A 25080-nucleotide genomic window follows, 5' to 3' on the forward strand; every position below is an offset into this window, starting at 1 on the left:
CCAGAAGAGAATTAAAATATAATATCCAGCAGTTAATGACCAGCCTTTATAAACCCCTCCATAAGAACTCAGTTGCAGCGTTTTGCAGCACTCTATAGGAAGGATACCAAAGCTTTGGAGAATGGAAAAGCAAAACACTGCGGATACTAGAAATCTAAAATAAACACAAAAAATGCTGGAAAACTCAGCAGATCTGGCAGCATCTGTGGAGGGAGAAGCAATCTTCCCTTCTGGAGTCTAAGCCAGGTAGCTGGAGGGGGAGTCGGAGTGTTTTCCGCTGGGGGGGGGCGGGGAGGGGGGGCGGTGGGGGGGCAGCCGGAAGGTTGACCACGTGCAATCTACCGCTGGTCAGCTCATTCCATGTGCATCGGTGTGGAGCATGGCAAATCTCATGACAGGGCAAGCAGGAAACCACCGCCCCCAACGTTACCTCAAGGGGTCCAAGGTCTAGTGCCACATTTGAAAGGCAGTCAGACAGCCATTCACTCACTGCAGGCCAGGAGCTTTAGTCTGGCTGCCTTTAATGTCCCAGAGAATACAACAGCAGCCCCACGGATCAGTGAAACCTCCCTGCAGATTCTCCTCCAGGCCATCCAGGAAAGGTGGGGGTGGACGGGCAATGCTGTTTCCCAGGCATGGCAGCAGGAGGCCCTCCCATCTGACCATGGCAGCCTGGACAGAGGTTGCAGCGGAGGTTAGTGTCCGTGGGGCCCAGCACAGATATGCCCAGCAGTGCAGGAAGAGGTCAAATGATCTGCTGCACTCTGCCAGGAGAAGCACACCGTCTACTCACTGCAAACTGACACTCAGAAGGGCATCAGGCAGTGTAAGTGTACGAATGCACAGGGATGTCAGACAGGAGGTTTGGGTTGTAGCACTCACCAACGGATGGGACATGTGAACTGAATGTGTGCCAGTCACTTCATGCTGTCAATCTTTTGTCAGTTGCAGGACATCCAGCTGGTTAATCACTTACTGGGAAGGGCTCAGCAGCTGGCACAGGCCTGCATGCTCCTGAACTGCTCATGTAACCACTGGAGTGACAATCAATCCTTCTGTCTGTGTGCAGGACAAGAGCTCGCACAACAAGCAGGAGTGGTCCCAGAACAGAGGCATTCGATTCCTCACCCTTTCGAGGAGTAGGCCACCGAGACACCAGGGAGGAGCAGGACTGTGCCTGTGCTGAAGGCAAGGTAGGGCTCCCTCAGGAAGCCAGTGAGGATGCCTCCAGTCTGCAGTTCTTAGCTGTACCCACAGAGTGAGACATTAGTTTAATTAAGGAGCCCGCTGAGCCAATCACTAAATCTTTCTATTCTCCATTTCAGGTACTGCAGGAAGAGGGGGAGGCCAAGCATGGAGACCAGGCACAGCTCCATCTCCAAACTGAAGAGGAGGCCTCAGAAGCCTCAGGCGATGCATCATCATGGCATTCACCTACACCCTCCGCCGGAGCAGATACAGTCACCTCGGTGGGTCCACATTCTAGAATAGGCTCGGGGTCACAATCTGGTCAGCACATCACTGACGGGGTCCACAGCTGGAGGAGGAAGTAACAGCCGAGGTCTTTGACACTGGAGGACTGCTGGAAACCAGGCCTTTGCTCATCCCCATGCAGATGACGAGCCTCTAGACTTGGCACTAAGAGACATGGTCGAGATGCAGAGACAGGCAGGGGAACATCAGACAGAGATGCCAGAGGCCTTGTGCAGGCTGGACCGAAGGCTGGAGGAGTCCGTCCATCTTCTGTCTGCTGTTGTGGCTCCAGCATGCGAGTTCTTGGCTGCCTCCATGGAAAAGGTGGCGGCCGCCTTGGAGACCCAGGTGCAGCAGAACACATAATGGCTGCCAGACATGTGCTTGGACCTGCATTCCATTGCTCCAGCCATGGGTGTAGGGCAGCAGTGGCTAGATAAGAGAGGAAGGGAACCTCAACCTCCCTCCAGCTACCCCATCTCCTCCATGAATCAGGGGGGTGCCATCGGGCACCCACAGGGAGGAGGAGCACCAGCCAGGTACCCCGGGGGTTTCATGCCAGAGCACTCCGAGGGTGCCCTGCCATTCCACCAGTGCCAGTGACCCCATCGTCTCTAGTTGGTCTGGCCGAGGATGGTGAACCTGCACCTGAGCAGGGACCCTTTAGCAGGCTGGGGCTCTCGGGGCCTCGGGCCACTAGAGAACGCCCACCAAAGTCATCATAGTCAACAGGGCATAGTAGTTGGCAGGCTGCCTCCATGTCAGCTTTGGATGTCAGGATGGCACCTGCAATAAACAATGAAAGATTAACAAGTATTTGAAGGCACACAGGTGGCATGGGTGTACAACCATTGTATAAGATTTTGACGCTTGTAAATATATGTTCACTTGCACAGTTTGGAAGTCTCCTGGAAGTCTGCTGCTAGTTGCTTCAGTGGTCACGGACATTTAAGGGTTTGGAATGTGGGCCCCTATCAGAGTCCGATAATGAACTCCTATAGATTCACTCCTCCCACGTTATCTACATAATGATTACTCAATAATCCCACACGTACATGTTTAAGCACTGGCCATCCGTTGTGAGTGTGCGGCCTGGCCATGCATCATGCAAGCCATTACTTGCAGCTCACCATGTTCTGACCTCTGAAAATGTATTCACTGAGGTTGTTGCATCTACTGCTGTTGTTGCCCTGATGTGAGATGTGGATGAATGGCATGAGTGCTCGAGTGGAGTTAAATCTGCTACGTGAGTGGCAAGGAACACTGTGGATGCAGTTTCAAGGCTGAGAGAATGAAGCTCTCTCTGTCTTCTTAACAGTGGAAAACCAGAGGCTGCCCTACATGTCTGGAGTGAGCTGAGGTGGACACATCCAATCGTTACTGGCCTTCCTTTGTGATTTCTCATTTTGAGCTAACATGCAGGTGAAGGCGGCAAGTAAGGAGGCAATGGGCAAGTTAGCCTTGACTGCAAGAGGGATGTTCTCCGATGATGGACATCGATGCTCCAGTATCAACTTCCATCTTAACTATAGTTCATTGACTATAATGACTGCTTGGATTGGCTTGGTTCTACCCACTTTCAGATTATATAATGAATGGATGCCTGATTCTACTTTTTCTGGCTCTTCCATGAGGCATATTTCACGATTTCTCCCTTTGTCTTTAAAATGCTGTCTCAGCCTATCTCTGCAGTGCAGCATTATGTGACCATATCAATACATACGTCTACCCTTTGGTGTCCTCTCGGCGTGTGCTATTTTCCAAAGAACGATGGGAAACTTGCTCCAAGGATTGCCCCATGTTATCGTTTACTTGGATGACATATTTGTCATGGGACTGACCGATGATGAACACTTAGCAAATCTCGAAGAAGTGCTCAAACGCTTCGCACAAGTGGGGTATGTTTAAAACGAGAGAAGTGTCTATTCCAAGCGAAGGAGGTAGTTTACTTGGGCCACAAGGTTGATGCGCAGGGCCTGCATCCTGTGGAAGAAAAAGCCCAGGCCATTCGCGAGGCACCTGCCATGAGAAATACCACAGAGCTTAAGGCCTTCTTAGGCATGGTAAACTATTATGGCCAACTCCTCCCAAACCTCTTGACTGTGCTGGCCCCAGTGTACTTAAGAAGAAACAGAAATGGAGTTGGTAAGCCCCGCAGCAGGATGCCTTCTGAAAGTGAAGCGATTGTTAAGATCGTCGGCCTTGTTGGTCCTCTTTGACCCCAAGAAGGAATTAATTTTAACGTGTGGCGTGTCCCCTTATGGAATAGGGGCTGTTCTTTCACATCGGATGGTGGATGGCTCCAAACGACCCATTGGTTATACATCTCGCACAGTCAGTGTCGCAGAGTGACGACATTCCCAGATTAAAAAGGAGGGCTTATCTATTATGTTCGGCATCTGGAAGTTTCATTGATATCTCCACAGTTGCCATTTCCATATTATAACCAACCACAAGCCCCTACTGGGATTATTTGGAGAAGATAAAGCGATACCCCCATCGCATCAGCTCGCATCTAGAGTTGGGCACTAATATTAGCCACCTACGAATACACTTTTGTTCACCGTTCGGGAACTCACATCGCACATGTCGACGCACTAAGCAGCCTTCCCCTGCCAGCTAATAATGGGGAGGCTCTGATTCCCCAGGAACTGGTCTTAGTGCTGAATTTTCTAGATTCCTCCCCTGTTCAGACCAGACAAATCCGCGAGTGGACAAGCCGGGGCCCACTATTGTCTAACGTCTGAGAGCAGGTCTTGAATTGTTGTCAGGTGGATCTAAATCCGAGGAGATGAAGCCCTAATCTGATCACAAATATGAACTCTCCTGCCAGGATGGCATATTACTCAGGAGAGCAAGGGTTATCGTGCCCCCCGCGGGGGCGAAGGCCGTTATTAGTCAAGCTACATTGCACTCACCCAGGCATTAGCAGAACGAAGATTCTCACACGTAGGTATTTGTGGTGGCCAGGCATGGACTTGGACATCGAAACCCTGATCAAAAGCTGTCCTCAATGCCTGCAGGTGCAAAATCTGCCCCCCTTAGCTCCATTGCACCCAAGGGAATGTCGATTACATGGGACCTGTCTTGGGCACAATGTTCCTTTTACTGATTGACACCCACTCCAAATGGATGGGTGTCTATGAAGTCCGGTTGCCCACGTTGGCTGCCACCATAGACCGTTTGCGGCAGAGTTTTGCAGCGCATGGGTTGCTGGTGTATTTCGTGTCCGACAACGGGACCGCTTTTACCAGCGGGGAGTTCCACAGGGTCACGACCCTTAACGGCATTACCCATATCAAAATCTCACCCTACCACCCAGCATCGAATGGCATGGCTAAGTGGGCAGTCCAAGCCTTTAAATCCGGGATGAAAAATATGGAAGGGGATTCCATCGGTATGAGATTGTCCTGGTTCTTATTCGCATACCAGACCATGCCATACACAACGACTGGCACTGCCCCTGCAGAACTATTAATGAAGAGGCTTCTCTGCATCCACCTGATCCTTATCCAGCCAAATTAAGAGGGGAGGGTAGAGAAAAGCCAAGAGGCACAGAAGACCAGGCACGATGGTCATGGTCACGAAAAAACTTTCACGGTGGGAAATGTGGCCCTTGTGAAGAACTTTGGAGATGGGCTCAATTGGCTGTTAGGTGAGGTGAGTGCAGTAACTGGACCCCTCTCCTATAATGTATCAGTAAACGGCCGAATAATTAGATGACACGTGGATCGTGTCCACAAAAGAATGCCAGTCCCACAAGAAGAAAGACAGTCTTCATTTATGCTTGAGTCTGTGCCGCATGTCGAGGACAGGTAACATGATTTGGAAGTGCTGTTGTGGCCTCTGGGACCCGAGGCGGTTGATGAGACAAACCTGCCAATTTCCACTGAGGAACCTAGTGGACAGCTGTCCCCTGAGAAGGAGGCTTAGAAAAACCAGCTGAGGCTATTAAACTGTGATGCTCAACGCGTCCAAGAGAGCCTCCTGAGAGATTGAGTTGTAAATAGTTATTAGTGTAAATAGTTCACGTTATTAAGTTTGTCAACTGTATTTTTTAAGTAAAGGGAGAGGGATGTGGTAAAGTGGAGTGCCATATACCTTTAAGAGAATGCAAGTGGACTAACCATGTGACAGTACTGACTAATGAATATACTGTGTGGACTACTGGTTAACGAAAAGTCTAGAGCTGGAGGTGGTTGTGGGAGCATGCAAGGATTGAGTGCTGTGCAATAAACAATCACAGTTTGTTCTTATTTCAGTCTCTCTCCATTATCGATAGCGAGCATCAACTAACAAGTGTATATGAAGTGTATATGAACAGCAATTCAAGTTTACTTGACTAGTGAACTCAGACTCAAGACATAAAACTTTGTCAGACCCCACATGGAGAGGTCTGCATATTAGCATAGTCTAGCACATGCAAAGGATCAAACCAAAAGCAGGTCCGATGTTAAGTAGTGCAATTTAATTCAGCTGTCATAAATCAAGCCACATTAGACAAAGTATCATGTCTGTGACCAAAAGGAGCTGGTACCTCCCAGCCAGCAGAGGATAGAAAACCAAAAGGTTAAAGAAATGTATCGGCAGCTTCCTCTGCCTGGCACCTGATAGCTATCAGATTGTCATGCGCCTGTCTGCCATGTTACTGTAGCCCTGCTATGGCCGCTGCATGTGGCTCAGCGACATCCTGGCCCTTGTTAGCTCCATCCCTTCACTGTCCTCATCATTGGAGGAGACATCTTGGTCCTCCATGTCCCCCTCAGGCAAGACATTCCCCCCCCAATCCTTGCTTTGTTGTGTTAGGTTGTGCAGTACCCAGCAGCCAACAGTGTTCTGGGACACTATCTGTGGTGAGCATTGGAGAGCCCTGCCTGAGTGGTCCAAACATCTGAACCTCACCTTTAGGAGGCCTGGTGTCTGCTCAATTATCGACCTGATGGAGGCATGTGCATCACTGTAGCTCTCCTCAGCAGCACTCTGTGCATGGTGAACTGAAATCGTTAGCCAGGTCTTGTCCTCAAGCAGCCAGCTCGGTGATCGCTGAGGTCCTTTAAAAATCTGAGGCACCTGGGAGTGGGTCTTAATGTAGGTGTCATGAGAGCTGCCTGGGAACTGAGCACAAACATACTGGATTTGCTTTCTGTGATCACATATCAGGCGTATGTTCAAAGAGCAGAATCTTTATCTATTGATGAATGTGACTGGTTGTCAGGGAGCTCTCAAGACTACATGTGTGCAGTCAATAGTGCCCTGTACTCACAGGAAACCAGAATCTGCATGGAGGAGCGATGTCGAGGGGCTGAATGGTGTTCTCATGTGCTCCTCCCTCTCCACCTATCTGTCTGGCTCTGCCTGCCAGGTCGTGCCCCCTTTGGGACCAAGTGTGAAGGTGACATGAGGGCACCCCTGCCGAGGTTAGATTTGACATTGTTTCTAAGTTGCCATGCACACTGGCAGCCTGGCTTTCAGGATCTAAGTGGAATTGAACAAATTGGTGCACTCTCCAGAACAGGGCACCTGTCACATCCCGTGCGCACTTGTGTGTTGCTGGCTGGGAAATGCTGCACAGGTCCCTGGAAGGAACCACTGGTAAAGAAGTTTAAAGCAGAGATGGTCTTTAATGCCACAGGATTGCCCCCCTCCTTGCGGCCACAGATCATAATGGAGAAGCTGGCTGATGTGAATAACTACGTTCCTGGAAATTCTAAGGTGCCTCCAGCATTGCCGTGTGCCCAGCTGTACATAGCTGCATCACCTGCAGTATACCCATGGTCGGGCCATTGCTCGCCGTTGCAGTGGACCCTGGTCACTAGCACCCTGACCTTCTTGAGGCCCTGCTACTTCTTGCTGCTCAGGCCATGGCTCCTCCTGGCCCTGTGCCAACCAGCATTGCACCCTCCTCCACCTCATCTGGACGAGAGCCAGTAGGAAGGCAGGGTTGCTTGGAGCCTGCATCATCTAGGCCTCAGTGGATCTGTGAACGACTTGCAGTGATCAATCTAGTGAGCATATTCTTTACAGGTTTCCCTCTATCTCAGAGCCTATGCTTAGCCCTTCACCTGGTCTCCGTCTAGACATGGCATCCCCACCCCTTCCCAGTAAAGGACATCCTGGTGTTCCTCTCGTTCACACAATACTGCGTATGGTGATATTGCTCTTCGATTGGGGGTGAAGAGAGCCATGTGTAAGAACAGTCCCTCTAGACTACTCCTCGTCACCACTACCCTTGAGACTCTATAGAGAGACCATTGCCTTAGCAGCACAGAAAGAATAAACGCATGATCCCTTATCAGCCATGACCATTCACCTGGGAGGATAAAGGTTTGGAGTCGGGAGTTGGCTGCCCTCCACTAGACGTGTCCGTCCGAGGCATCCACTTCCCTTCCTCCCTTCATCCCTGCCTCTGACTGCAGCTGGTGGCAAAGGACGCAGAATGAATGGCAGCTCCACACCTTGCTGGGTTCTCGAGGTTATGAGACCCAGGAGTCGGGAACAAACCTGCTGCAATGCGGCCTTCACTGGAGAGAGGGGAACACAAGTGAGCATCTTTGATATCCAGTCACCTCATCATCATCCAGATGTCCTTTCAGTCAGCCACTTGAGCTGTCCGTGAACTCCACCCACCCGAAAAGAGCCTCCTCCCACTTCAAGGTATTGCAGTTTTACCTTAACTGTGCTGCAACGTCAAGAATCAAAAAATGGTGCATGTTACCTTTGAGACATGCTCCACAACCTTCTACCCTCCCCATCACCCACCAGCTTCCCCCCATCACCCTTGACCTACCCATTATAACCATTCCTCTCCCCTCTGTCACTCCTGAACCTCCCCCCATTTCCCTTGCACCTATAATTATACACCTCCACTTGCCTTCCCTCCCCCTGAGCCTATACCCATTGCTGTCCCCATGCCCACCCTGACCCTGACCCTGACCCCTCCATTATCCAAACCATCTGTTTTGTCCATTTCTGTGACTCCCTGTGAAACCTTAAGAGCTACCCAACTATCACCCTGAACCTGCCACCCTATCATGTTGCATTCCCTCCTCTCACTGTGATTCCTTGCTTCACTGCCTAGTACCCTCACTTCAACCCCCAGGATCGCACCGTCAACAGCACTGATCCTGCCTACTAGGCCTATGCCTCTCCCACCATCCTTGGCTGGATAAGCCCTTCCTCCACACAGCCACAGGACCCACAGACCCAAATAGAAAGGCCCTTCCCTCCATCCCATGTTGCTGCACCCCTTGTATTCCCTCACTGCCTTCCCTCTTCCCCTGACAGTCTCTACTTTCCCCAGACAGCATTCCCCCTTTCCTCCTTTCACCTGCCTCCCATGTCTAGCCTCCACTCCAGCCTACCACCCTCCTTTCACTCTTCACCTGCCTCCCGTGTTCACCCTTGGTGCAGTTTGAGCTACTGCCACTTGATACGAGTGAAGTTATGAACGGTCCCCAAGGAGGCGAGAGCTGCATCCACTGGCCTCAAATTCATGGAAGAAGTGAAGCTCGCCAGGTGCACACTACTTATATACAGATATAAAACTGAACTTTCTAATTTCTCGCTGGTGGGAACTTAATTTGGGGGAACTTAATTCCGGTGAGGTGGCCTTTTAATGAGCATGCAGGACATGCTAATGAATGCAAATAGGCTTCCCAACATTCTTTGCCAGCAAGCTTGCCCCGCCTTTAGCCTGCCTTTAAAGTCCCGAGAACATAATTCCTAAAGTTCATCCCACTGTTGGGAAACTGATTTTTGGCCTCACGCCAAATTATGTTTCCACCCACCCACCACGTTTCCCGCTGCTGGCGGCCCAGGAAGGTTCCACCCAGAGTTAACACTTCAGGTCAATGATCTTGCATCAGAATGGTTATCAACGTAAAACGTTAACTCCCCACAGGTGCTGCCTGAGCTTCTGAGTGTTTCCAGAATTTTCTGTCTTCAGAGAGTGAAGATTCACTAGGACACCCTGCCTTGTATGAGGAAATATAAATACAAAGAAAAATGCGAAAGTTTGGGACTTTTTTGTTAGGACAATGCAAACTATAGGATGGTAAAAGCATTTAATCTTATTAAAAGCTTGGATAGAGAGAAAGAAGCAGGCTGCTTCTCATAGTTGAGGACTCAAGGATGAGGGGCCAAGACTAAATGTGAAAGGTTTTGAACAGACAGCAGAGGAACAGGAGGAGGCCATTCAATCCCTCAAGCCTGTTCCACCATACAATTACATCATGCCTGATCTGTATCTTAACTCCATTGGTTCCTCAACCCTTAATAACAAAAGTCAGTCATTCTCAGTGTTGAATTTTTCAATTGAAGCCCCACGCTCAACAACTTTTCTGGGGAAAGAGTTTTCTGGGGAAATGAGGTGAGATTGGGCTGCCTTGGCCTGTATTCACTGGAGTTTAGAAGAATGAGACATATAAAACATATAAAATTCTGACAGGGCTGGACAGACTGGATGCAGGGATGATGTTTCCTCTGGCTGGGAGGTCTAGTACAAAGTGTCACAGTCTCAGGGTACGGGGACATTTAAGACTGAGATGAGGAGAAACTTCTTCACTCAGAGGCTGGTGAACCTGTGGAATTCTCTACCTCATAAGGCTGTGGAGGCCAAGTCACTGAATATATTTAAGAAGGAAATATATAGATTTCTGCACTCTAAAGACATCAAGGGGCATGGGGATAGAGCGGAAGTGTGACGCTGAGATAAAAGATCAGCCATGATCATATTGAATGGCGGTGCAGGCTCGAAGGGCCAAATGACCTACTCCTGCTTCTATTTTTCTATTTTCTATGTTCTATGTTTCCAGATTCCCAAGACCCTTTGTGGTGGGTGGTCATCTAGTTTGTGACTGGAGACCAGAGGAAGCCAGGGCAGGCCCAAGATATCTTTGTTGGGAGATGAGGAGCAAGGCTGATCCACAAGGAACCTCTCCATATTTTTGTAAGAAATGACTTACCAGGTCCAGAAGCCATTCAGGCCATTGTGACACCCACAGTTTAAGGCCAGTCTCCCATGGGTGGCTGTCCGAGCCTGAGGACCATTAATTAAAAATGGTGGGATGGAGTGAGTGGAAGAGAAATGCTTGGTGAATACAAGACAAAACATCCGACTCTTCACATCATCTTACTTGTGACAGTGCAGTTTTCCAGTGAAGCCCAATGCAAGCACCTCATCTTCCAATTAGGCACTTTACAGCCTTCCAGACTTAACATTGAGTTCAACAACTTCAGACCTTGAACTCTGTCCTCCACCTTGATTTTTTTTTTTGCCAAGTGCTAGTCTGTATCTTGTTTTCATGTTTTTGCTTTCAGACAGAGCTGTCCTTTATTCTGCCATTAACACTTACTCTGAAGCCACTTTGTTTCTTTACTGCAATCCATAGCATATCTCATTCAGATTAAAATGGCTGAAATTTGTATTGAGCATTGTAAAAACCAAGCCAGAGCAGCAATCCCTGCAGTGCCGCATGGCATAGGCAAGAAGGAGCACTAGTGCATTTTGGGGATGGGGACAGGGTCAGGAGAAGCATTTCCTGCAGAAGCTGCACAGACTCTTGGGAATTTGAGTTTTCTTAAGCCTGCAAATCCAGCTGCTGCTGTTTTTGTGCTGTGTCAATTGAATGATTGAAAGGTGGAGGTGGGTCAAGCTCTATTGGAGAAAAGTAATGGACACTTTGTCAGGTGCTGCTGCTGACACTCGTAACCAGGGGCGCAGAGCCTTTGGAGAACCAGCCAGACTCCTCGTACCCCAGGCCTGGTGGAACCACCACATCCTTGGACTTGGCGGACTTCCCGTAAACTCTGGGACTCATGGACTCCTGCACCTCCAGCCCCATGGCCCTGGACATCCCCCACACCCCTGGTGAACCCCTGACACCCTCAGGCATGTGAGACCTCCAATCCCCCATGAACTGTCAGAGTCCTCCATCCCCGCGAACCCACCTGCACCCTTGGGCCTGCTGGACACCCCCACCACTGTTTTCCATGACCTGCCAGACCTCCCAACCCCGTACCTTCCCCACAACTGTGGACTTGGTGGACCCCTTGCATCATCAGTCCTGGTGTATGCTTGCACCCATGGACCCCCCGCATCCACAGGTATGCCAGATCCCCAGTACCCCATGGCCTCCCAGACCCCTCCATCCCCCTGACCCCACACACGGGCCTGGTGGACCACCCACCCCCGCATTTGCTATCCAGGACATGGGACAGCAATGCAAATTCCAGGACACTCCCATAAAATACAGGATGGTTGATCACACTGGGTGGAGGCTCGGGAATTCTGATAACCTGGCAAAATTCAATAACCAACATGGACAAGGCTATAAAATCTCTGTCCAATCTGATAACTGACACACAAGAATGGGGAACACCAGTCTGATATCTCAGAATGCGACACACAGAATGCAGGGGATCATACAGAGAATAACAGTGTCTGGGCTTCAGTTAGTCAGTTCCCAATGAAGTCAACTGTTCCCAGTAAATCACAACCAGCCACAACCAATGCCGGCTGGCAAAACCGGACACCGACTGATCTCCGGTTGGATTTCCCCGTTGGTCCAGTATCTCTCAATGTAAAACTGGCTTATCTAGTTAGAGGCCAGTTAGATTCAGTTGAAGTCTTCGACCAGTTTCAACTGATCTTTCCTTCTTAGGATTACCACTCCCTTAGCCTTTTGTTCCCTAACATTCCCTCCCTGCTTTCTCAACAGTATAAAAGCCATGACATTGCTACCTCTCTTCAGTTCTGAAGAAGAGTCATACAGACCTGAAACATTAACTCTGTTTCTCTCTCCACAGATGCTGTCAGACTTGCTGAGTTTTTCCTGCACTTTCTGTTTTCATTTCAGATTTCCAGCATCTGCTGGATTTTACTTTCACCCACTTCACCACCGCACAGTCTTCCCAATATTTAATTGGAGGAAATTTCTGCTCATCCAGTAATGGATGTCAGATAAGCAGTCTTTTTTTCTCTTCCATGGGATGTGGGCATCACTGGCAAGGCCAGCATTTGTTGCCCATCCCTAATTGCCCTTGAATTGAGTGGCTTGCAATTAAGAGTCAACTACATTGCTGTGGATCTGGATTCACTAGGCAAGGATGGCAGGTTTCCTTCCCTAAAGGACATTAGTGAACCAGATGGGTTTTTACAAAAATGATGATAGTTGTCATGGTTACCAGCTGCCATGATGGGATTTGAACATTAGCCTGGGCTTTTGCATTATTACTCTAGCGACATGACCACCACGCCTCCATTACCCCTCCGATAATTTAGCAACAGTGGAGGGGTTGAGAGAGGTGGCAATGAGCTGGGTATCATCAATATACATGTGAAAACTGACACAGTGCTTTTGGATGATGTTGCCGAGGTACATCATAATGATGAAAAATCAGAGGGGGCCAAGGATTGATTCTTGGGATGACCAGAGGTAATGGTGTGGGAGCAGGATGAGAAGCCATTGCAAGTGATTCTCTGGCTAGGATTAGTTAGATAAGAATAGAACCAGGTGAGAGCAGTCCTACCCAGCTGGAGAACCGTGGAGAGGCATTAAGCAGAGGATGGTGTGGTCAACCATGTCAAAGGCTGCAGACATGTCGAGAAATATGAGGGGAATAGTTTAGCTTTGTCACAGTCACATAGGATGTCATTTGTGATTTTGATAATAGCTACTTCAGTACTGTGATGGGATGGAATCCTGACTGGAGGGATTCAAACATGGAGTTCTGGGGAAGATGGGAATGGAATTGGGAGGTGACATGTTCAAGGAGTTTGGAGAGGGAAGGGAGGTAGGAGGTGGGGCAGTAGTTTGCAAGGATGGTGATGTCAAGGGTTTGTTTTGTGAGGAGAGGGGTAATGACAGCAGATTTAAAGGAGAGAGGAACAGCAGCTGAAGAAAGACAACAGTTTATAATATCGGTCAACATGGGGACCAAGGGAAGTTGGGCGATGAACAGTGTAATGGGGATAGGATGGAGAGAAAAGAAAGGTGGGTCTCATGGACAAGAGGAGCTCATGAAGGGAAATAGGAGAGAAACTAGGGAAAGATATGAGTTCAGGACTTGGGCAGGGGGTAGCTTTATTGGAAGTTTGACCTGGTGGGATAGTGGAAGGGAGGGAAGTAGCAAAGGCAGCTGATCTGAAGGACTATTTACTGTTGAAAAATTTCTGATAGTTTATCATGGCAGAGATTGGGCCAAGAAACCTAGTGTTCTAGTCTTAAAGAGCACACCTTCTAACATTGAATAATGCAACTACATTGATGGAAGCTGCAGAGAAATGCAACATTTCCAAAACTAGCCTTACTCTACACTGCAGGGAGACTGTTCAGGATGACTAGGTAATGGTTAGGATATTTCAGTAGTTAGTAGTGGTGTCAGCATTGAAATGTTCATTGCAGCTATGGGTTCTGTTAATGTTCGTAATTGTCCAGCATGGCCACCTTCTGAAGATAGCCAAGGTTACGCCATTTAGCAGCTGACAGCAGTTGTAATGTTGATCATGTCACATGACAGAAAGGTGGGGGCAATGTTTCTGGGAACATTTTGCTGATGTTCTAGATGCAGGGGAAACAAGATGAGTGCAAGAGGGGTAGAGGAATAGAGGGATATACCTATATTGTTAGATGAAGAAGGAGTGTACAAACAACACTCCAACACTCAAGAAGCTTGACACCATCCTGGACAAAACAGCCCACTTGATTGGCACCCCATCCACCACCTTAAACATTTGCTCCCTCCACCACTGACGCACAGTGGCAGCAGTGTGTACCATCTACAAGATGCAATGCTGCAACTCGCCATGGCTCCCTCAACAGAACCTTCCAAACCCACGACCTCTACCACCAAGAAGAACAAGGGCAGCAGATACATGGGAACACCACCACCTGGAGGTTCCCCTCCAAGTCATTCACCATCCTGACTTGGAAATGTACCGCCGTGCCTTCACTGTCACTGGGTCAAAATCCTGGAACTCCCTTCCTAACAGCACTGTAGGTGTACCTACACCACATGGACTGCAGCGGTTCAAGAAGGCAGCTCACCACCACCTTCTCAAGGACAACTAGCGATGGGCAGTAAATATTGGCCTAGCCAGCGACACCCACAGCCCATGAATGAATTTTTAAAAATCACTGACATGGGTCTATTGGGCCAAATGGCCTGTTTCTTCTCTGTAAATTCAATACGATGGCAACCCGTGTAGTTTTTACTGCTATTAGGCCTGCTATAAGCAAACCTATTGCTACTACATTTCACACTATTCTCGACTATTTTGTGTTCTACATTTCCTTCATCAAAACATATCAAAAACATTTAATTAGCTGTAAAGTGCTTTGGAAGGTCCTCAGTGTTAGTTGTGTATTAATTGGGTGTTTAATTGCAATCAACTGGACACCCCCACACCACTGCTTAATTGCATTAACTGGAGATTTAGCTGTGCTCATGTATACAGGAGCAGGCTGAAACTGTGGCCATTTGGTGTGGAGCTGCTCAATTTGTCATGTATGTCTCCATCAGCTAAAGATTGGAAGTGTATAAAGACTAGACTCCAGTTCTATCCTTCAACTCCTGGCTATCTGAGTTGGAACATTGAGGTTATGAAAGGTACTATAGAACCAGAAACCTTTCTTTCTGCACTTGATAGGAATGATGCCTCGTGCACTTATGGTGTTATTCACACTACAAGTTTAGTGCTGGTGCAAAAGCATTTCAGCTCCATGCTAACGGTTAAGTCGTAGTGTGTAAATCTGATGTCAAGGCACAGAATGACTTTGCAGTGAAGCAAAATGAGTCCTTCTGGCTGTCTCTGACCCCTCCTCTGGCTGGTGATGGGCTGGGTCTGACTCCAGTTTCAAGCAGCAATATTACTATAACTGATGATAAGCTAAAGTAGATCATTCTGACGTTACTTTTATTGTGTTAATTCACCCAGAGTAAACCAGGTAGACTGTGCACAGTGCTGGTGACCCTGCCACATTATTCTTCCTGTTTCTCCTTCTCATCATTTGCTGATGATTAATGTCAAATTAGTATTGCAATGTTCGTGAGTGTACATGAAAATACACACTTAAAGAGGAGTTGACAAACAACAGAAAAGATAATATTAGAAGTACTGGAGAAATGAAGGAACTATATGTCAGGGGAGGGAGATTGGGTAAAGCCTGCCTCTTTTTGACAGGTGTAAAATATTCTACATGGAATGTCCGTTTGTACTTGCATTCAGCTCCCAGGGGAATAAAGTGCACAGTACAAAACAAATATGATTGGCACTAATTAAGTAATTGGCCTTGTTTTTCTTTCATTTCCTCTTTTTACGAAGCTAAGACTTCACTTTATCAACCATCTGTGGTTGGCAGGGTGGGCAAGCAAACTGCTTGCTGTACTATATTTCATATAGGCCTCAGTTAAGTAGGCCACTTATGTTAATGAGAGTGTGTAGTCAGCTTCATTAGGCTATGTCAGGGACTGTCCATGGTCTACAGCTCACTCATTTATACCAAGTAAGTTCAGCGGAGGCAGATGAATCCACAGGCCTATGGGTTCCTGTACCCAGGGGCCGCAGCCAAACGTGGAAGCCCTCGGTAAAGCTTACCATAATGCAGTAAAACTGCAGACAACTGTGGGATCCAAATAGTCAAGACAGAAGGGAGCAAGAAAGCATTGACAGGTTGATGCCAATCTAAATGCTTTTGCTGTTAGTATCCGCAAGTGTGTAAACATTCCACTGGTCTATTGATTCATGCATTTTACTTTATATTAATGACTTAAAGGATGGAAGGAGGGCATGGGGAGGGTGGTTGGGGGATGCAGAGGGGGCCCTGATGTACTTAGTGCCCATGATGGGACCCTGTATTACAGATTAATAGACATGCCTAATTTACTCAATATAACGTCAGATCATGGTCTTTGCAGTGTGCTCAACTGCAATTTTAAAAAAAACATTACCATCTTTAAGAACACAATAAACATGAACAGAAGTGGGCCATTTGGCCACTTGAGTCTGCTTTGCCATTGAATAAGATCATGGCTGATCTTCTACTTCAACAGCAGATGTGTGGAAACACACCTGCAAGTTCCCCTCCAAGTCACACACCATCCTGGCTTGGAAATATATCGCCGTTCCTTCACTGTCCCTGGGTCAAAATCCTGGAATTCCCTCCCTAACAGCACTGTGGGTGTACCTACACCACATGGACTGCAGCAGTTCAAGAAGGCAGCTCACCGCCACCTTCTCAAGGGCAACTAGAGATGGACAATAAATGCTGGCCCAGCGAGTGACACCCACATTCCGTGAATGAATAAAAAAGAAAAAACTCCACTTTACTGCCCTAACCCCATATCCCGGGATTCCCATTCGAGTCCCAAATTCTACCGATCTCCATCTTGACTATATTCGATGACTGAACATCTGCAGCCTGAAAATTCTAAAGATTTCTCTACATTGTCATATTTAGATCCAACACACCATAATCAGTCTACCGCATCAGATCATTGTTCCTTAATCATTGTTTCCTAAGCAACACGTTGTAGCATATTATGCAACTTTAGAAGCTCTAGCAGACAAAACTGGGAGGGGGGGATTCCTTGTTACTGTTCCCATTGGACTATATGAATTGAATGAAGGGGCTGGTCTCCTTCTCAAGGGCAATTAGGGGTGGGCAATAAATGCTGGCCGAGCCAGCGATGTCCACATCCCATGAATGAAAAAAAAAATTAAAATTACCCAGGTGGTCTGGCCAATCCTACGTGGGTATGTTGAAGAGACCTGACTTCAGCACCTCCTGTTCTCTATAGAGACAGAGACCAATCTATTCCAACTGTTTAAAGCTGACTTACACCCAGCTCCATAGACTGAGTTCACACCTCCTTGTATCTGTGAAAATGATGGCAGCGTTAATCATCTCCGCAAAAAAATCTTTTAGGCCACATCAGGGCATATAAGCCAGACAAGCCAGTATGCATTTCATACCTGTAGAAAGCAAGCAACTGATGCAATGCTTGACAGGGGGGACACATTCATTACTTTCCCAGTGGAAAGGAAACACCATGGAGAGCTGCCTATAGGACATTTACTGTCTGGTAGGCTTCTTTATTGACTAGGGCATTGTAATGGAGGCCCATGTAGTCATCAACACTCCACCCAAATCCCGAGATCGATGGCTAGGGATATTACTTTCTAAAAGTACAGGCAGTTTCAGAGTATCAGAATGCGATCCTGCAATGCCAGTACATGTTCTCAAAGGAGGGTCCATCTTGCTTTCATTACAAAGTGGCTGTATTATTTGAAGGAAGAGGAAGATGGCAATATGAAGGGAGGTGATTTTTGGCAGTTCAATTGGTCTGTGCTTCTGTGATTGAAAACTTCTTTCAGTAATGAACACATCCTTACCACTGACTAACCATGCTTTGTTCCCCACCCCCCCACCAACCCCCAGAAGGACATGGCACATTTTGTCTCAGTTAAACTGACCTTTTATCTTGTAGACCCAAGGAGTTATCACCGTTTATACAACTGTACTCAACAAACATCATCCAAACTAAAGGAAAATAAAAAGATGTTCTTTTAAAAAAATGTACTTTAATAATATACATGAAAAATTTGCTCCTTAGGTGCTTTACCTTGTGATCCTGTAAGATGCCCTTGTTTTATACTGTAAAGATGAATTGAAGTGCTCTCTGAGTGGGAGCAATACCTGTGGTGCCAGGTTGCTGTTGGGTTGTGTAGTCTTGTTGGTATGATGGTGCTTTTGGACATTTAGGTGAAAGGTAATTTGGCAACGCAATGGCTGCCATACCTCCCTCCTGTCTGACACCATCAATCCTTTAAAGGGTTTGATTGAAGTGAGAGGATGTGTGTCTACCTTGGGAGAGGCTGTGCTACCTGTTTCTTTACCACTGGAGCTCAGTATCCTAGCTGGACCACATTTATCTGTGTACTCATAGTTAGCATGGGGTTACACCATTGGTTAAATTCACGTCATGGCTTTTGACTATAGCAATTACTCAGTCTGTCAAGTTCAGTTGCAACAAATTCTTGTCCGTGGGCTGTCAGTAGCACCAGACACAATGTTTGTGAGGGAAAGATAATCTTCCCTTCTTTAGCCTCTGCCTTGGAGCTTCCTCTGCAGAAGGTCATGAGGATGTTACTCTCTCACTGATGTTCTGCACTGCAGTGATAAAGGTTGCTCCATTAGGATAATTATCCCTTGTCCATGCCATGCCAAATGAAGGAGCACAAAGCCCCATTACACAGTCTCCACCAGCTGCCCCAGTTGTGTGCCACAGGCCCAAAGTATTTGCAGAAAATTCTGTGCTCCTTCATGAACACATACCTGAAGAGTAGAGATTGAAACGGGTTGCCAGCCACATGGCATGCCCCCATGAGATGAGCAAGGGATTAGTATCCTAATGGAGCCTCCTTTCAGATGTCAGTCAATGCAACAGGACAGGGCAATATTTCCAACTAGATGTCCACCATGAGCATCTTGCAGCACTTGTCCAAGACTGAAGCAGAACACCTCAGAGCAGAAGGAAAATTTTGTTGAAATGAAGGGTACCATGGAGGAAATTTCTTCTCTACAGCTATCTGTACAGAACATCCTTCAGTCAAAACTCACTGTTACAGCTGACACAGGAATAGTGGGCATAGGTCTAAGTGTTTGTCATGTGTTGAGAAGTGGGCCACTAACTGAATAAGATGGCCCATGTGCTGGCAAAGATGGCCACGATCCAATCAAGGTTGGCTCCATGCTGCATCAGGGGTGTACAAGATTCAATAACTGCAATGGAACAATTCTAGAACATGTAGATTAGGTTGCATATGTAGGTAACTGCTTATCAAAGCATACAAACAATAATGAACAGATTCAGCACAGCATTAAAGTTCTCCAGCAGTTTATGGTTGGTTAAGGTCACAAAGTCTTTGATAAAAGAAAGGAATGGATGTGTCTATGAAGATTATGGTTCAGCAGTCCATTGTTTTCTCCATCCATAAATGACTGCAGCTGAGGAAGCTGAATGCAAACCTAAGAGTTTGGTGAGTGGGGGAGTTTAAAGTATTAACTTTGTTCTTAAAATCTGTAGTCTGTAATTAGCAGTAACTGGAAAATACTGTGTAAGTAGACTAAGTTTATTTCTTTCTTGCAGCTTAGACAAGGTAAACAAACTCTGCTGTGAGACCTGAGTTGTTAATTAGCTAACTGGCTGAATCTGGTTACTCTAGCCGCAGTTCGGTTGGCTATAAATTCAGGGTTCTTTAGTTCAGCCAAGGCAAAGGAGTGTAGCTGAGGAACTGAGTGCAAACCTGAGAGTTTGGTGAGTGGGGGAGTTCGGTGAAGGGGGGAGAAAATGTTCATTTACTTTTGTTTTTTCTACTTTTCTCATCTTGTAGGAATTGGTTCTTAATCTGCTACAGGGAAAAGTGTTCGGTGAGGGTCTGGTAAGTGGCTAAGGCCTATCCCAGAACTAAGGTTTAAAATAGTATACAAATTGGTGTTAAAATTAATAAGATATGTTTTAAAAAACAATGTAAATAAGTGAATAATATAATTAAGTGATTAATTAAGATACATTATGGATGGCAGGACGGATGATGTTTCAAGGCTGCAGCATGTGGGTGCTCCTGGATAACATTGTGATCCAGGGCAAACATGTCTGCAGTAAATGTTTGCGGCTTGAGGAACTTTGGCTCAGAGTCATTGCGTTGGAAGCTGAGCTGCATACTCTGCAACACATCAGGGGGAAGGTTACCTGGATATTTTGTATCAGGAGGCAGTTACGCCACTTAGGATCGGGTCTCTTGATTTGGTCAGGGGCAGAAGACTGTGACTGCAAGGGAGGCAGATCATGGGACCCAGAGGTCTGGAATGTGGTAGTGTCAGTTTCTGCAAATGTCCAACAGGTTTGAGGTTCTCTCAGCTTGTTTGGATAAGAGTGGGGGCTGCAGGGTGGATGAGCAAACTGACCATGGCACTATGGTACAGGAAACCTTTCAAGTGGGGGGAGCAAAAAGGAATGTAGTGGTAGTAGGGGACAATATAGTGAGGGGTATAGTATAGTTAGGGGGATTGACACTGTTCTCTGCAGCAAACAGCGAGAGTCCAGACAGCTTTGTTGTCTACCCGATGCCAGGGTTCGGGACATCTGCTCAGGGCTGGAGAGGAACTTGCAGTGGGAGGGGGAGGATCCAGCTATTGTGGTCAGTGTAGGACTAAGAAAGAGGTTCTGCATACAGAACTTGAGGAGCTAGGCACTAAACTAAAAAGCAAAACCTCAAATGTTATAATCTTTGGATTATTACCTGAGCCATGTGCAAATTGGCATAGGGTATATAAAATTATAGAGATGAATGCATGGCTCAAAGGCTGGCGTGGGAGAAGTGGGTTCCAGTTTGTGGGCCACTGGCACCAGTACTGGGGAAAGTGGGGGCTGTACTGTTGGGACGGTCCACACCTGAACTGGGCTGAGTCCGGTGTTCTCGCAAACAGTATAACTAGGGAAGTAGTAAGGAGTTTAAACTAAATAGTGGAGACAAGGGAACAAATGTTGAAAGATGTGGCATATCAAAGAGTAGAGACAAGGTCAAGAAGGAAAATGGTAATATGGGAAATGATGGTCAGAGAATGGCAAGAATGGATACAGAGAAAAAGCCTAAGAATGCACCAACAATCAAGACTAGATGTCACAAAGATAGCAAAATTACAAAAGTACAGGTTCTGTATCTGAATCCACATAGCATTCATAACAAAGTAAACAAATTGATAGCACACATTGAGCTAAACAAATATGATCTGATAGCCATTACAGAGACCTGGCTGCAGGATGACAAGGGTTGGGTCATGAATATTGAGAAGTATATGACATTCAAGAAGAATAGGAAACTAGGTAAAGGTGGAGGGGTAGCACTGTTAATGTAGTATGGTATTTGTGCAATAGTTAGAGATGACCTTGGTTCAGGAGATCAGGATGTAGAATTGATTTGGATGGAGATAAGGAATAGTAGGGGAAAGAAGTCACTAGTGGGAGCAGTCTACAGGTCCCTTAACAGTAATCGCAATGTAGGACAAAGTATACAAGAAGAAATATTGGGTATTTGTGGTAAAGTAACAGTAATAATATAGGTGACTATAATCTACATATAAACTGGAAAAAACAGATTGACAGTAGTAGCCTGGATGAAAAGTTTACAGAGCGCTTTCAAGATAATTTCTTAGATCAGCATGTTCTGGAGCCAACCAGACAGCTGGTTATGTTGGACTTGGTATTGTGTAATGTGACAGGATTAAATAATAACTTCAGAATGAAAGCACCCCTAGGTAGCAGCAACCACAGTATGATTGAATTTTACATCCAGTTCAAAAGGGAGAAGAGTGAGTCTAAGACTAATATTTTAAACTTAAATAAGGGCAACTATGTGGGCATGAAAGCTGAGCTAGCTAAAGTGAACTGGGATATGAGGCTAGGGGATAAATCAATAGAGAAGCAGTGGCAGATATTTAAGGGGATATTTCTGAATACTCAAAATAAGTATATTCCTACAGTAAAGGAAAAATCTAAAGGGAGGACCCACCAACCACGGTTAACTAAAGAAGTTAGGGAAAGTTTCAAACTTAAGGAAAAAACATATAACTGTGCAAAGATGAGTGGCAGGTCAGATGATTGGTCAGAATATAAAGAACAGCAAATAATGACTAAAGGGTTAATCAGGAGAAAGAAATTAGAGTATGAAAGGAAGCTAGCTAGAAATGTAAAAAACAGATAGCAAGAGTTTTTATAGGAATTCAAAAAGGAAAAGATTAACTAAAGTGAGTGTTGGCCCTCTAGTGTGTGAGAATTGGGAGTTAATAGTTGACAATAAGGAAATGGCGGATGGAATGAACAAATATTTTGCTTCTGTCTTCAGTATAGAGGATACAAAAAACATTCCAGTAATAGCTGTAAATCAAGAGGGAGGAACTTGGTGAAATTACAATCAGTCTGGAAGCGGTACTGAGTAAACTGATGGAGCTACAGGCTGACAGGTCTCTGGATCCTGATGGACTACATTCTAGGATCTTAAAAGAGATGGCTAATGAGGGAGTCGATGTGTCGGTGTTAATTTTCCAAAATTCCTTAGATTCTGGAAAGATTCTTTCAGACTGGAAAGGAGCAAATATAACCCCTCTATTCAAGAAGGAAGGGAGGCAGAAAATGGAAACTATAGTCCAGTTAGATTGACATCTGTCGTGGGGAAAGTGTTAGAATCGATCATTAAGGAGGTTATAGCTGAGCACTTAGAAAAACTCAAGGTAATCAGCAAGAGTCAGCATGGTTTTGTGAAAGGGAAATCATATTTAACCAATTTATTAGAGTTATTGTTAAGAGGGCGTAAGGAGACTACCAAGTGACCTTTTTAGATTAAGTGAGGAGACAAAGATCTGGCAAATGGAGTATAATGTGGGCAAATGTGAAATTGCTCATTTTGGCAGGAAGAATGAAAAAAAGCTTATTATCTAAATGGTGAGAGATTGCAGAGCTCTGAGATTCAGAGGGATCTGGGTGTCCTAGTGCATGAATCACAAAAGGTTAGTATGCAGGTGCAGCAAGTAATTAGGAAAGCTAATAGAATGTTATCATTTATCGTGAGGGGAATTGATTACAAAAGTAGGGAGGTTATACTTCAGTTGTACAGGGCACTGGTGAGGCCACATCTGGAGTATTGTGTACAGTACTGGTCTCCTTGTTTAATGGAAGAGGTAAATGTGTTGGAAGCAGTTCAGAGAAGGTTTACTAGACTAATACCAGGAATGGGTAGGTTGTCTTATGAGGAAAGGCTGGACAGGTTAGGCTTGTATCCACTGGAATTTAGAAGAGTAAGAGGCGACTTAATTGAAACCTTTAAGGTCCTGAAGTGTCTTGACAGGGTGGATATGGAGAGGATGTTTCCTCTTCTGGGAGAATCTAGAACTAGGGGTCACTGTTTAAAAATAAAGGGTCGCTCATTTAAGACTGAGATGGGGAGAATTTTTTTCTCTCAGAGAGTTGTGAGTCTTTGGAACTCTCTTCCTCGAAAGGCAGTGGAAGCAGAGTCTTTGAATATTTTTAAGGCAGAGCGAGATAGATTCTTGATTAACAAGAGGATGAAAGGCTATTGGGGGTAGGCAGTAATGTGGGGTTGAGGTTATATTCTGATTAGCCATGATCTTATTGAAGAGCGGACCAGGCTCAAGGGGCTGAATGGCTTAATCCTGCTCCTAATTCGTATGTTTGTTACTAAAGGCTCACAAAAATGAGGCCAATTTCAATGTTATTATATTCTGATTAGCCATGACCTTATTGAATGGCGGACCAGGCTTGAGGGGCTGAATGACTTAGTCCTGCTCCTAATTCGTATGTTCATTACTAAAGGCTCACAAAAACGAGGCCAATTTCAACACTATTTTTTAAATACTGTGAAACAATGTTACTCAATTATTGAGGGAATGTAAAGAGATTGAGAAGATGCACATATCCTGCACGAGGTGGGCTGGGGTGGCTATAGAGCAAGATGACGGCGGCATAGTGTGTGTGATATCTGTGCTGGGTGATGTGGGTTTTATACTGAGTAATATCTGAGCTGGTTGAGGGGGGTTTTATACTGAGTGTGTAATATCTATGCTGGGAGAGAGGAGGTTTTATATTGCATGTCATATCTATGCTGGTTGAGCTGGCTTTTATACTGAGTGTGTGATATCTTTGCTGGGGGAGCTGAGTTTTTATACTGTGTGTGGTATCTGTGCTGGGGGAGAGGTGGGTTTTATCCTGAGTATGTGATATCTGTGCTGGGCGAGATGGATTTTATCCTCTGTGTGATATCTGTGCTGGGGGAGGTGGGTTTTATCCTGTGTGTGTGATATCTATGCTGGGGGAGATGGGTTTTATCCTGTGTGTGTGTGATATCTGTGCTGGGGGAGGTGTGGTTTATACTGTCTGTGATATCTATGCTGAGGGAAGTGGGTTTTATACCGTGTGTGATATCTGTGCTGGGGGAGCCTGGTTTTATACTCTGTGAATTCTGTGCTAGGCGAGGTGGGTTTTATACTGTGTGTGATATCTGTGCTGGGAGAGAGCGTGTGTTATACTGGGTGTCATATCTGTGCTGGGAGAGATGGTTTTTCTACGGAGTGTATGATATCTGTGCTGAAGGTGCCTATGTATCCTTTGGAAGTCTTGTTCTCCTGAAGGAGCCTCTGTCGCCTGAGCTCTGAAGAATGTGTGTTGCCTCTCTGCTTCACCAGCCTTGGTGCATCTTGACTCAACGGGTGTTAATTGAGAGCGACCTGCCCGGACGCCGCTGGAGAAAGTGGGAGGGTCTGCAGACACCGCCTGGTCGGTAGACTAATAAGGACACATCTCGGGACTAGGCGCATTCAATGGCAAGTGCCGCTCTGGCTTCTTGGCAATAGTGAAGAGACGTCCTGAGCGATCTTACTCATCTGGTGCTTATTTTACAGGCTGAGGCATTCTCCCACAAGGTAAACCCGCTTTTGTATCTAGAGGAGAATTATTATATCAAAGCCAGCGGGCACATGTCACGAAGTTGGACTTTTCTATTCAGATACTGGGTTTTCAGGAGTAAACTGTCGC

This window comes from Cetorhinus maximus, chromosome 5, assembly GCF_964194155.1.
Source record: "Cetorhinus maximus chromosome 5, sCetMax3.hap1.1, whole genome shotgun sequence".
NCBI lineage: Eukaryota > Metazoa > Chordata > Chondrichthyes > Lamniformes > Cetorhinidae > Cetorhinus > Cetorhinus maximus.